The sequence below is a fragment of the Cheilinus undulatus genome, linkage group 2 (genome assembly GCF_018320785.1).
Source record: "Cheilinus undulatus linkage group 2, ASM1832078v1, whole genome shotgun sequence".
NCBI classification, from domain to species: Eukaryota; Metazoa; Chordata; class Actinopteri; order Labriformes; family Labridae; genus Cheilinus; species Cheilinus undulatus.
In genome coordinates this window covers 49,145,513-49,156,575 of record NC_054866.1, presented here as the reverse complement: position 1 = coordinate 49,156,575, position 11,063 = coordinate 49,145,513, and the positions used below count along the sequence as shown (strand labels likewise).

General features: G+C 39.0%; 1 protein-coding gene across 1 annotated transcript in view; it reads left to right on the top strand.

The window, feature by feature from the left end:
- Positions 1 to 4,964: 4,964 nt before the first annotated feature.
- Positions 4,965 to 11,063, top strand: part of zgc:152863 (uncharacterized protein LOC562658 homolog) — a 30,844-nt gene continuing 24,745 nt past the window's right edge. Inside the window, exon 1 of the mRNA XM_041809076.1 lies at positions 4,965 to 5,110. The gene's annotated coding sequence lies outside the window, so the exon portion shown is untranslated. The remainder of the gene's footprint in view (positions 5,111 to 11,063) is intronic.

Sequence of the window (11,063 nt, the reverse complement as noted above, 5' to 3'; positions counted from 1 at the left end):
TTTGTTGTTGACTCAAACCTGGAGAAGAGCTCACACAGTTGTAGGAACATATGGGTGCTTAAAATCCTTGAAAAAAAGTGCTTAGAGTTCAAATAAAGTGCTTAAAATTGTAATTATATTTCACATAAATCGCACATTACTATGAGAAAATGATGCACATGCTCAGTTATTCATACAGTTTATCTTTTTTTTTAACCATTCCAGATTAAAAGTTAAACAAAGATGGGGTGCAGAAGACCTGGTGGCTCAGTCATGCCTCATGTTTGCAGGCCACCCAGGTTCAAGTCCAGTTTGCAGCTTCTTTCCCACATATCACTTCCTCTCTCTCTAATCCCTGTTTCTGACTCTATCCACTGTCTCTGAGGCATAAAAGCCCAAATCTACAAAATGCATTGAGTTGCTGCTATGTGATTGGCTGAATAGCTGTTTGCGTTAACAAACAATTTGCAACTTTTGAATCACATTTCCTGCCTATATACGCCACCTTTAACTACATTTTGCCACTTTTTAACCACTTTTCACCGCATTTTGTGTCAGTTTTGGCCACTTTTTCCCAATTTTACATAATTTTTGCCACTGTTTTTAGCCATTTTTTTCTTTGTAACCTCTTTTCACCACTTTTTTCGACCCATTTATGCCACTAAACCAATTTTTCTTGTTTTTTGAATTTGAAACTATTATTTTTTACCTTACACTTTTACCTAATAAAGTGGCTGGTGACTGTATATTGATATCTGAAAGATCCTTATTGAGATTATCTATTTATATAAATATGTAATTTACTACAGCTATGGAAAAAAGTTAATCAGATGAATGTATTTACTGCATAAAAATCAGCATCACAGCAGAAGCACAACTCCATTCAGCTCTGAAGTTCTGGTAAAACTTTAGTGAAAAGCCTAAGATTTTATTTACTCCAGTCCATGAAAGTATCCTGCCTTTATTAGGTACAAGCATCAGCATGAGGGGGCATTCAGTAGCCATTTTCAAACAAACCTCTTGCACAGCAAAGATAAAAAGGGTACTACAGAGCAGTGTGAAGAGGAAACCCTGAAAACTCCTTTTTTATTTTCCTGTTGTAAACAGCAGCAGAGTCAGCAGTGTTTTATTTTTAGCACTTCCGTCAAGTCAGTCGGAGAAGCTGAGCAGCATGTTGGGATGTGAGGCCGACGCGCTGCACACTCAAACTGTGCAGACTCAAACTGTGCAGACTCAAACTGTGCAGACTAAATCTGCAGACTCAAACTCTGCAGATTAAACTGCAATCTCAAACTGTCCAATCTCAAACTCTGCAGACTAAACTGCAATCTCAAACTGTCCAATCTCAAACTCTGCAGACTAAACTCTGCAGACTAAACTCTGCACACTCAAACTCTGCACACTCAAACTGCAGACTCAAACTCTGACTACTGAGAATCAGCAGCTTTACGGTAAACAGCCTGAGGGGTGGGACCCTCTAACCAGAGACTCAGGTCAGCTGTGTGATTCTGTGGTAGAAAGCATGTGAGGCAAACTTTCTGCTTCTTCCTTTTCTCTGTCATGATGAAATGAATATCTGAGTTTAGAGTGTTTACAGTAATGAATGCAAGTGCCTGTATGTGTGGTAAGATAGGCAATAGTTAACAGTTGTAATGGAGAAAACACTGAAAGCATGTCAACATGTAAACAGAAATGTTGCTTTCAACAGTACAAAATAAAACACAACATATGACAGAGTGAACTACTCCTGTAAGAGCTAAATTGTAGAACTATAATATTCATATTTAGTTATATTTAAGGCTGCATTGTCATTCTTTTGACCAGTCATTCCCTACTGGGAGGCCTGTCCACAGAACTGGCTAGACCCCTGAAAAACCCAGTTGATGGTCCCTCTCCAGTTTGTATTATTGATAATGTCAATGAATGTGTGTTCGATCAGTAGCGTTGGAAATTATCTCATTTTGGGGCAGACAACTGTGTCAATTTATTGTTGGGTTATGACATTGAAATTATCCAATTATGCAACTTTTGAATCACATTTCCTACCCATATGTAAATAGTGAACGTGTTTGATTTTGACATCGTCATACAGAGCAGCTCCAACCGTCTTCCAAGAAGATCAGAGAGGGAAAGATCGCTCTTTACAAGTGGCAGCCGGTCAATAGGGGGTGCTAGGGAGCTGCCCTCCATCACTCTTAAAGAATAAGGTCTTCGTAGAGGAGAAGCTTAGAGCTCAGACCTGATCGACTAGGCTTCAAGATTAAACAACAAACCTGTGACACTGCAGTGTTAATATTGGCAGCTATTTTTACTTTTAGTCTTAGTTTTAGTCTTTAAATGAAATGTATTTTAGTTTTAGTCACGTTTTAGTCGTTTCTATCCTTTTTAGTTTTAGTCTAGTTTTAGTCCATAAAAGTCCTCACATTTTAGTCTTTACTTTTAGTCCAAACATTGATTTTCTTGCCTAAATCTGGTTCCAAACCATGGTAGTGTAGTCTCTGCATTCTGCTAAACCTGGGGTCCCTGCTTTCTACAGCTGAGAGGCAGAAGAGATACAGATATATTGTTTTTTGACAGATTTACTCACAGTGGAGAAATAATACAGATTTTGAATATTTGACGAAAACTACATGACATTTTAGTCTAGTTTTAGTCATCTCGACAAAAAAATAAACTTACCTTTTGTCAGTTTTAGTCATCACTGATCTATTTTTATTAGTTTTAGTCTAGTTTTTGTCATGAAAAAAAAGGCTGTCGATGAACATTTTTAGTCATAGTTTTAGTTGACAAAATTAATACTGTGACACTGGCAGAAATTACACTTGCTATTATTCAAGGTGCTGGTTCAATGAGAAGGCTTGGTGAACAGGATGGAATGAGGTTAATGCTTTATTTTGTATTCTCTGTCTCCTTTTCAAAATATCTGGATCAGATCCAACCTGGATTGAGACAGGTTTCAGGACAGTCCAGCTGCAGACCCCCTCTCCAGGCGCCTGCTCTGCAGACCATTGCTGTCAGACACCTCCACTGTCAGGACGGAAATACATGCAAAATATTTCAGAATAAAATCAAATTAAACTTCTGCTTAGAGTTGAAGTAAAGGTTAGGGTAAGGGTTAGGGCTTTGGTTCCCAACCTGGGGTCTGGGACCCCATTAGGGGGGGTTCCAGGGATTTGCACATATTACCTAAAACCATGATATAACACTGATAAATGTTTCATACAATGATCTTTGGGTACTAAATTTGTGTTTATGGCTATTTCATTTGGATTTAAATAAAATAAGAATTAAATTTGGTTGGAGGTTCAATTTTCTAAGAGACAAATGGGGGCGTCGGAGGAAAAATGGCAGGGAGCCACTGGGTTAGGACACCAAAAGTGAAAAGTTTTGAACCTGATCTATAAACTCGATTACAAGACATTAGAAATCTTTGATGTTTCTTCTATGTGCACACAAGGTATATCAGTATTTTATACATGAATTTAAAATCAATTAAACTATTATTATAGCACGGTCTTGGTGAATACTCGATTCTGATTGGCTCTGGAAATTCCATTGGTGTCAATTAACTTCTGATAAACGGACACCTTTCGAACTTCTCAAGTAGTCCTGGTCAAAAAATGTTTTCACTGTTCCAAATTAATGCACAGCAGCTGTTAGTCTTTACTCCGTTAGGAGTAACCATAGCAACCTGAGACAGTCATATTTTCTGATAAGTAAACGTGAAGTTCTCTGAGGACAGGAATTAGCAAATTTCATTCAATGATAAGTGATTTTATCATTTCATTTAATTTATTTGGTGAATACGACAACTTTGATGACTGGGATGCTTCGTGGAGGCATCGTCCATTGATCCGTGATAACTGGATACCTCGTCGGGCATTAACCCTTACATAATACAATAACATGAGTGTTTTACTTTTACATTTATATTAACAATATGGATGATTAAATTAGTTCAAAAAAAAAAAAAAATACCTTGACTTAAAGTAAAGACTAAAACGTTAGGAATTTTTATGGACCAAATCTGGACAAAAATGTTTTTGAGTTTTTGTCAACTAAAACTGGACTAAAACTGAAACATTTGAAATAACCCAAATTTAACTAAAAATCGTTGTGTTAACTAAAAGTTGTTGTGTTTTTATGCACTTTTGATGAACTTTTGTCATCCTGCCAAATTTAAAAGGGAGACTATGAATAAAATGTGCATACATTTTAATCAAATTGATCTGTATTAGTTCAAAATTTGAAATTACCAGCTGCCTAGTGGGTGCCAAATATGTCTGGCCCGGCTACATTTCTTGATTTTGAAATTTGGCCTAGTTGAATTTGTAATTGAACAGCCCTGTTGTAAAATTTATCCTACTTTAAATATGCATAATGCTTAATCAGGAAGGAATGAGCTTTTCTAACCAAAATGGTTTTCTGAACCAGGCTGTTATTGCGTGTATTTCTAGTTTTAAAATGGCCGTTTTAACATGGGTGTGTATGTGACGTCTGGTGTTTCTGCAGCCAGCCTCTAGTGGACAATCAAGGAACTACAGCTCTGTACATTTCTGCACTATTTCTTTTTAACACAGGAGGTTCCTGCCTCCTATAAGGTGTCTTTAGATAACAGTTGTTATAAACAGCTTCTGTAAACATCAAGACTGCCTGTTGGTGTATTTGGATCTGATTCAGGAGAACTCCTCTTCATGATCATTTTAAAACAGACTATTAAAACCAGAAACAGAAGAAAAGATTAGTAAGAGGAAGTTATTAAAACAGCAGTGAGATTGATATAAAGATCACCTGTATCTCTGACTCCTCTGTTTGGAGGGTCTGTAGAATAAAAGAGGGTGTTTCTAGAACATGACGGCGCCCTCGTGTGGGCGGGGTTAGACTTCCTGATCAGCCAATAGGAGGCTGGTGTGTCGGTGTCAGAGCCAGCTGATCGATGAGTCAGGACGGAGAGCTGAAAAGGTCTCACTTGTTGCTGTGCAGGAGCCGAGAGCGTCAGAGGAGGACTAGCACGGATCATCATCTCTGATTTTCGTCTTTTTATCGCCTGAATCCGGATTAGTGCGGAGAGACCAGACCCGTCTCTGCTCCTTCACATCTCCTCTCTGCTGCTGCCTGTTTACCGCCTCAGGTCAGTCATTTATCACCTTCGTACTCTCTGATCTGCTCCATTCAAACAGGAGAGGATTTAAATGTCTTTAGCGGATCGATCGATCCAGGCTCTGATTGATTGGAACAGACTGGATCGTTGTTGTAGTTCGTGGTCCATGCAGAGCTCTTATTTCCTGCTGTATTCTAATGATAACCAGATCTGAATGATTGCAGCGAAGGATGGTTTGAATCAGTGATGTTCAGTAATGAGATCAGGAGCCTGATGGTGACCTCACGAAGCTTCTCCTCCCTCTCATGTTGCTGAGGAACAAAGCAGCTTTTTACATAATAAACTGTTTCTAAAAACAGGCCAGCAGTGGTCTTTACCGGGGGGCCAGGCTTCACTGGGGGGCCCTACAGCTCTGACTGACAGGACTAAAGAGGAGGAGAGGTTTTTGTGGCACCCTGGGGGTGTCCAAGGGACCATGTAGGGGGTTTAAGGGGGTTTGAGGTTTCCTGAAGGGGTGCAGGCTGTGATACAGAGACTGAGTGTTGATTTTAAGGGTTAAAAGAGTTAGAAATGACGAGTAAACAAAATAATCTGCAGCAGCGCGTCAATCAATACAGTCACCAGGTGAAAGCTCAAACTTCTGTCTTTGGTGAAGTTCTGATGGTTTTTATTCACCAATCTAGGGCTGGGCGAATTGATCAAAAATCAAATCTTCACATTTTCTAAAGCTGAGTAGGGCTTCATAATAAATACAGACAGTATTTTTATACAGAGTCAGTTCTAAATCAAACCAGCAGGGCCAGGTGTCACATGTCCAGACCTGTCCTAAATACCCTCTTATTGGTCCCTGGTTGTGGTTCGTTGACTGTGTGAATGCATGTGTGTTAGACCAGCAGCCTTGGTTCTAACACTTCTCTCACTGTAGGGCTGATATTGAGCTATTACTGGGCTCTGATGTTGAGCTTATTCAATCATGCCACTCTTTATCTGCTTTTCCCCACTTTTCCTATCCATGTTTGCCTCTTCAAAACAATACCTGCCACTTTTAACCACTTTTCACCACCAGTTTTTGCTTCTATTAATTTTTTTTACCAATTTTAAATATTTCTTGGCACCTTTTTGCCATTTTTATCATTTTTTACACTATTTTTTATCTTTAAATCCATGCTTACCACCTTTTTTTCCGTTTTTTACCATTGCTTCCACATTGTTTTGCCATTTTATTTTATTTTTACCACTTTTTAGCCAATTTTCACTGTTTTTTCTGCCCATCTATGCCATCTTTGCCACTTTTAACCCGTTGCTGAATTTCTTTCCATTTTAACTTTTTTTTTTACACTTTCTAACTGCTTTTCAACCCGTTCTCTGCCCATTTTACCACTTTTAGCCAATCAATTCCCACATTTTAATCCAATCCTACTCCTTTTTAGCTGCTTTTACCGACTTTTTTTGCCCATTTTTGCAGCTTTTATATTTTTTTGCCACTTTTTGCCATTTTTAATATTTCTTGACACCTTTATTGCCATTTTTACTTTTTTTTGCCACTTTTAACCCATGTTCACCACCTTAATTCCATTTTTTTTTACCATTGCTGCCACATTGTGTTTTGCCATTTTAACTGATTCTTACCACTTTCTAGCCAAGTTTCATTTTTTTTTGCCCATCTATGCCATCTTTTGCAACTTTTAACCCATTGCTGAATTTTCTTTTACACTTTTTAACTGTTTTTCATCCCTTTCTGTGTGCATTTTTGCCACATTCGACCCCTTTTTGCCACTTTAAGCCAATATATTGCAACATTTTAATCCAATCCTGCTCATTTTTAGCTGCTTTCACCACTTTTTTTTAACAATTGTAATCACTTTTAACCCTTTTTTTGCTGCTTTTAACCCATTGGTGTCTTGTTTTGCCAATTTAACCCCCTTTCCTCACATTTATGCCACTTATTGTCACTTTTGACCCATTTTTGCCAATGCTTTTTTTCATGTAACACATTTTTGCCACTTAAACCAGTTGTGCCAAATCCTTGCCATTAGATTTTTGCCACCTCTTTGTCACTTCCACCTCATTTTTATCACTTTTTTCCTCTTTCTTTTGTCATTTCTTTGACCTTTTTTTTTTTTTTAACCTTTTGCAATTATTTAACAATTTTCCCCCCAGAAGTTGTTTGGCATCCTGATGTTTGAGAACATTAATGCTTAGCTATGAATCTTAAATTGCTTTCCAAATGGTATATTGATATTTTCCCCAGCTCTACAACAAACAGCTGATGAAGTTATTGAACCACAAATTGTCATATCAGCAGCTTCCTTCATACAGATCAGCTTCAGTTTCCCATGTGAAGGAAATCAGATATTTACAGTTTCCTGTTTGCCACATAGTGTGTGTTTGTGGTGGAAGTGTGTGCTTTTTATTGAGGTGTGAGTGTTTGTGGTGGAAGTGTGTATTTTTTTATTGAGGTGTGTGTGTGTTTGTGTTCCCCGCCCTGCTGGGATTCTTCTTTACCTCGGGTGACACCGCTCCAGCTACAAGATAAGATAAAAAAGGGAAGCGTCACACCATGGGGGAGCTTTCCATCCAACTAGACTGCAGAAAATGAGTCTGTTTCCTTCCACTTCTGTTTTGTGATCCTTAAGATCCTTAAGAATCAAAATGTTAAGAATGTTTTTCTAGACCTATGTGCTCCTGAAATAAAACCATGCTTACGAAAGCATGCTTATCCAGACAGGTCAATGTATTCACTAAATGTGTTACTATTGCAAACATGCTTTTATTTAATCCATAAAGCCTCCTTAATTACCTTCTCCAGTTGTAAAAATCTTATTTAGAAGTGTTTGGATTTTTCTGCACATAATTAATGTGCATTAAAGTGGTGGATGGAAACCCCACCCTTAACGGACCTGCCTCTGTCTCCTTCCCCTGTATGAATCTATGGACATGATTGTGCTGCTGATGTGAATGTGAGCTGAGATGCTCAGAGGGAGGCTGGCTCATGGGATTGATATGATGCAGCAGCTTCTGCTGACCACAGCACACACCAGGCTTATCGATTAAGTGTCAAAGCCTCAAACAAAGCCTCAGGACATTAAAAAAGACAAATCAGACATTTGTACAGAATCTCAGACTTTAAATCACAGCACATGCTTTCCATGTTGTAAGAATGTGAATGGACATGAGTTGTCCCCCTCCCCCTTACTGCGTTCCAGTGACCTGTCCAGTAATGCAGCGTCAGCACTTTCACTGAGTCCAGGGTCACTCTTCTTTATGTGAAAAGGCTGAAAGCTTTATTCTTCTCCAACTAGCAGGGTTAGTGGTGAAGTCCATGCTCCCCATGTACAGAGAGCAGGCGGTCCTGTTTCATGTCCAGCCTGTGGCTCCTTCATCACACGTCATTCCCACTCGCTCCCCCTGACCTTCTAACTCTATCTGCAGTCCAATTTCTCTAATAGAGGTGGAAAAACCCTTTAAAATAACCTTTAAAAGGTTAAAGGAGGAAAGCAGCTTTTAGATTGTAAAAATCTGCAGTCCAGCTGCATAGACACTAAATCCTGCACACGATTCATTCAAATCTGCTTTTGTTGTATTAAATATAGTGAAGCGGAAGCGTTGTGGTCTGACTGAAGTATTTGAGTCTCGGTGATGTTTGGTTCACTTCCTCACTCCTGTAGATTTAAAAAATGCAAAAGTGTCCCACAGGTTTCTAAAACCAGATCTAATCTGTGAAATCATCTGTATGGACCTTTTATTTCTGTAGGAGTCTAATAACGGATCGGCCTAAAAGAGCAAAGTTTAAGTGTGTTAGGGAGAAGAAGATATACTTTATTTATCCTTTAAGCAGTAATTCCTGCATGCCCCATACACATGGAGTGAATCGTGCATGCACAAACAGAATCCTGTTGATTAGGGGTGTCAACCTCAAGGCCCAAGGGGCCAAACCTGGCCTGTGGTACAGTTACACCCAGCCCACCAGATCCTTTCATATTTTTATATTTTCATTTTCTTTATAACTGGCCTGAGGTCTGCAGATTTCCCCCAGTTTAAAAATGTAAACTTAACTATGATAATTTAAAATATCCTTAAGTCATTAGAAAAAGTAAAAAGTTCAAATAATTGGATAAAAGTCAGGAATTTGAGAAAATACATTTATGTTTTCATTTCATATTCTTAATTTTGCATCTCACAGTTATGGTTTTGACTTTCAGTTTCATATGTTGACATTTTCAATTTGCAATTTCGACTTTTTATATTATTTTTTTTCCTTCTAGATCCTCCATTTTAAATTTTAAGTAATAATTATCATAATAAACTTATCATGTTGACCTTTTTGATCTCAAAATCAATAATTGTCAGTGTTAAGTTTTTTTCCTCCCTGTAATTCATTGCTGGTTAAATTGCAAATGAAAGTTTATGGTTAAATTTTGACCCTACTCGGGCCTCAGGTTGGACCCAAATTCAGAATTTGGCCCCTGCTGTGATTGAGTTTGACATCCCTGCTATAGATGAAGAGATGTTGGAGAAGCTACTGCCCAGGACCAAGCACCCCTGGCACTTCAACAGCCGTTAGACCTGACTTGGTCACCCTCCAGATCCCAACCCAGGTCCTCGAGCTTCTGCTGTGTCCAAACATGACATGAAAATAGTGTTTAAATGTTTTGACAGGCTGTGATTAAAAACTAGAGTTCGATCCTTATAAAAGAGCAAACAGACATCCTGCAGGTGAACTTCCTTCTCCTCTCCTCAGGCTTTGTCCTCATTTCTTTTACTCACTCAGGAAGAGTTAATGAGCCGAGCAGAGAGGGAGCAAAGTTCATCAGAGCAGGAGTCACAGCTACTGATCAACCAGACAGTCAGATGTGGTTCAGCAGGTGAAAACACTCTTTATCTATGAACCAGCAGTGTCTGAGTCAGAGCACACTTCCCAGGGTCACCCACATTTTTCAGTCTTAATTTATCTGATCAGACACTGTGAGAATTTCCTGCGTGAAGTTCTCCTTTACAAAATGTCTTTATGTAGTAATGTGTTTTTTAACTACCCACCTCTTCCTCTGTTTTTAACAAATACACCTTGGTTGTAGTTGGAAACATGACATGCATCATTTCCTGTGTACCACAGACACATTCCCAAGAACAGTTCACAACCTCATTTAAAACTCCATAATGATGGTTGATTGAATCACCAGTAAGGCTGTGTGCACATTTCCATGTAAGGCTTCAATTAAACACAGAATGACCGCAGAGTTTGGAAATATGGGAAGAAGTCTGAGTGATGTCACTGAAATCGTCTTTTTAAGTCAATCTGTGGCGGTTGCTGTGCTAAAAAGCACAGTCTTGGGTGTTTTCATTCCGTAGTTCTGCAAATGTGCTGTAAAGAAGCTCCATATCTTTCACCCTCAGGTGATCTTATATATCTCTGTAGGTCAATTCACAGTGTGAGTCAGCGTTGCGTGATGGCAAGAGGGCACAGCACAGCCGGAGCTCCTTTTACAGTCAGACATGCAGACAGACAGCTCTGCCTCCCCTGCTGGCTCTGCTGATCCTGTTTTCACCTCTTTGTAGAGCTCTGATGGCACAGAGAGTCATCCCCTCATATCTAGCTAAAGGCTCTGTGATGTTCATCGAGAGGGTGAAATAACGTGAAAGTAAATATCCCAGCTTTAAATGACACTGTGAATCAGGCTAAACTTACTTTTGGTCAGTATAGGTAGAGGTTAGAACTGAGGCGGGTCTTAAGCCTCCTGACAAAAATATTCACCTCAGACATGAACTATTCTGACCAAAACCACCTTTTGAACCAGGCTGTAGACACGTTTGTCCTCGTAAACATGTTTACAGCCTGGTTATGACCTCTTCTGGTCTGAACTTCAAGTCATAGGCTTTGTTACAAACCACACAGCCTATTCTCACGCTACATAATCAGGTACTGTACTGATACTAACTAGACTGCTAGTAAGACGTTTGCACAATAATGCTCATCCTCTCATTA